The sequence below is a fragment of the Cicer arietinum genome, chromosome 3, assembly GCF_000331145.2.
Source record: "Cicer arietinum cultivar CDC Frontier isolate Library 1 chromosome 3, Cicar.CDCFrontier_v2.0, whole genome shotgun sequence".
NCBI classification, from domain to species: domain Eukaryota; kingdom Viridiplantae; phylum Streptophyta; class Magnoliopsida; order Fabales; family Fabaceae; genus Cicer; species Cicer arietinum.
In genome coordinates this window covers 25,944,817-25,948,345 of record NC_021162.2, presented here as the reverse complement: position 1 = coordinate 25,948,345, position 3,529 = coordinate 25,944,817, and the positions used below count along the sequence as shown (strand labels likewise).

Genomic DNA, 3,529 nt, shown 5'->3' with positions numbered 1-3,529 from the left:
ATTTACATTTTTGGTGAATTGTGTTGACCCGTGATAGGTGGCACCTCGGTAAACAGTACTGGTCTGTGATAGGCGGTACGTTTACGATTCCCGCTTTTTCTTTTAGTAAATCGTGTTGACCCGTGATAGGTGACACCATGGTAACTGTACTGACCCGTGATAGGTGGTACATTTACGATTTCCGCTTTTTCTTTTAGTAAATCGTGTTGACCCGTGATAGGTGACACCTCGGTAAACTGTACTGACCCGTGATAGGTGGTACGTTTATGATTTACGCATTTTAGTAAATCGTGCTGACCCGTGATAGGTGGCACCTCGGTAATTGGTACTTTGGCCTGCGATAGGCGGTACGATTATGATTTACGGCCCTTCGAGGAGGGTTTTGGTTTGGAATTCCGAGTCCATGCATTTTGGCATATACGCATTGCATTAGGGTGCTTGGCACGCGAGTCGTGGTTGATTTGAGTTTTATGATTAAGTGATTTGAATTTGAGTCGTTGTGGTAATTGCGTTGAAAATGCTAAGTGTTATGTGTTGATTGTTGTGTGTAAGTATGATGGTTATCGAGATCCCAATTGCCGTGGTAATCGTGTAGGAATTGCTAAGTGTTAGGTTGTGAACTTGATTAGGAATGACTTGAGTAAATGCATGAATTTTTGGAAAAACGATCAGGGAAATCGATTTCCCAATCGATTGGATGAGTTGCAGGAAGTTCACCATTTTGACCTAATCGATTTGCCAATCGATTGTATAAATATGTCTTTCAAAATCTTTTAAGAAATCGATTTGGAAATCGATTGGCAGAGAGGCAGGAACTCAGCAAAACTGCCAAAATCGATTTGGAAATCGATTTGGCAACACAGGGACTCATCAGAACTGACAAAATCGACTTAGAAATCGATTTGGTCATGCAAAAACTCAGCAGAACTGACCAAATCGATTTGGCAATCGATTGGCTCAGCAAAAGTCCTTATTTTGAGTTAGATAATCGATTTCTCAATTGATTTATCAATGTTTTGGTCAGTTATGTATTACTTGATGGTTTGAGAACTTCATTTTGAGTTCATTGTTAATTGACAAGCATTATATGAACTTTTAGCATATGGAAAATCCTTTTAAGGTGCATGCTTAGTTGAAAGGTTATTTTGTGCATTTAAAACTTAAATGTTATGTGTTATCTGTTAATTTCGGTTGGTGACCCTTTACAATTATTGTGGAAATCTGGGCTTTGCCCTCAGATGAGAGTCAGGACGATCCTACCGGTTCGTACCCTACGGACGGGAATGGAGATGGGAACGCGTGATTGCAGTTACATTAGGAGGATCTCACGGGGCGCGTGGAGATACTCAGGGTGTATAGCTTTTTGGTAGGATGATCAGATTAGGATGATGTATAGGAACTAGGTGTCCTTCTTTTTGGATTGGAGTATTTTTAGTTGGAAAACTGTACTTATACTAATATTGTCAGTTTGACTTTTTACTTGAATGGGTTCCATGTACCATTTGTTGTTGTGTAAATGTTTTGGATTTATAATTGAAGAAACTCTTCCGCTGTTTGTAAATTATAATGACTCAATTATTTATCCAAAGGCATTTTCTGATTTAAATCTTTGTTAGTTTTTAATTACTTTTAAAAAAAAAAATATATCCTCGCTTTGAAAAACGGGGTGTTACAGCAACTGTTTCTATAAATAGAACCCGGTTATGAATTCAAACAACAAATACGATCGCAACAACTTAAAACATTCATTCAACGTAAATTAATCTCAAATCCGCAAGCACATACACTGAGTTAGAAAAAAGGTGTCAAATTTTTCTAAGTGTTGAGAAAATAAAATATGAGAGCTTATATTACAAACACACTCTAGTTAGAGAGAAAATTTTGAAACCCACAAACAATTTTTATTTGTAACCAAGTCCAGTAGTGGTTAATTGTGTTCCTCAACGACTTGACGACACTAAGCTGAAAGTTGAGAAGACTTATTATTACTTGTAAACTCAATCTGGCTGTGGCTGCCATTTCCTCAACAACTTGACGATACAAAGTTGGAGGTGAGAAGATTGAAAAAAGTCATTATGACTAACCAAGTGTTCAAGTGTGAGTTTGATTCATAATGGATTAAAGTCTTCCAAGGAAGGAACTGGACGTAACTATTAGATTAGCAGTGAATCAGAAAAAAAATTACTTGAGTCATTTATTCTTTCATTTCTATTATATCACTTCAGTTTTAAGCCATTCAAAATATTTACAAAATTTGTAACACAACCCAAACACCCTATTTCTTGTGTTTCTTGACCAAAAAAGATATGGTTTTTTATTTTACAAATTTTGGATTTTAATGAAAAAACTCGTCTTAATTGTTATTTGGTCCCTAACCACATCATTAGGGTTTTTGGGTTTTAGTTTTGGACATACCATCACACATGTCATCGAGTTAACCATGTTAACTTTCTAATTAATTCCATGAACTAAAATGACGTACCTGATTTGGTCTGAATCAAATATATCCATTTTTATTGACTAAATTATAATTCATATGTCTCCTAAAAAACTAGAAATATATTTTTTTTTTTTAATTATTGGGGACTTTGAGATAGTTGTAGCCACCCCATGTCTCAACTAAACTCTGCTTATGAACACGACTCTAATAATATTCTTTCATAAACAAAGTCACATTAAAGTTGAAAATGTAATTTATGTTTTTGTATATGAATTATTATTGAGTATGGAAGGCTAATTTTTTTTTTCTGTTTATTTGTTTTATTTCTTTGAGTAAAATAAATAGAAAAATGAATTATCAAATAAAAATAAAGAAGTAAAAATGATGTGCCTAGCTAGGAAGGAAAAAGCTTCAGCAGAGTAATAAATTGAAAGGACTAGTGGCTACTATGATGAGGTAACTAATATTGTGTTTAAAATAAAATAGAAAAGAAAAGATTAGCTTATTATGTATTCTTTGTGGGAAGAACATTCGTTTTCTCTGGAATGAAACAAGACTTGATGAAAAAACTGCATCTATGTTGCTCGCTTTCGCATTGTGGCTGAATGGAGGAACAGAGAAGTGTTTTTTGTTAGTGACCTAATCAAGTACCACACTGACTATATTCATTGATATCCAAGAGTTTATACAACGCTACATCACAGAACTGCTTGTCCCCTCGGCGACATCCGATAAAATTGGAACGATACAGAGAAGATTAGCATGGCCCCTCCGCAAGGATGACACGTAGAAATCGGGAAATGGTCCAAACTTTTTTTTAACTTTTTTTTTTCTATCGATTTCTTCTTCTCTGTTTCTGAAAATGCATTTTGTTTGTCTGATTTCTTATGCCTTGTTTTTTTCTTCTTTCTCTTGTTATTTTTCACAATACATAATTTCTTTAACTCTACAATTTTCCTTTTTAATTTTTCTAACTCTCTTCACTTTCATGCTCTTTAACTCTTGGTCCCTTTTCCAATTTTATATGCCAACATTGTTAAAATGCAGTCACTTGTTTTTTCAATTTTAATTGTTAAACTTTATAATTTT

General features: G+C 34.4%; 1 non-coding gene across 1 annotated transcript; it reads left to right on the top strand.

Moving 5' to 3' along the window:
• The first annotated feature begins 3,152 nt into the window (after positions 1-3,152).
• LOC113784167 (U6 spliceosomal RNA) lies at positions 3,153-3,255 on the top strand. The gene has a single exon (XR_003470186.1). It is a non-coding gene; the product is annotated as a U6 spliceosomal RNA (small nuclear RNA).
• Positions 3,256-3,529: the final 274 nt, after the last annotated feature.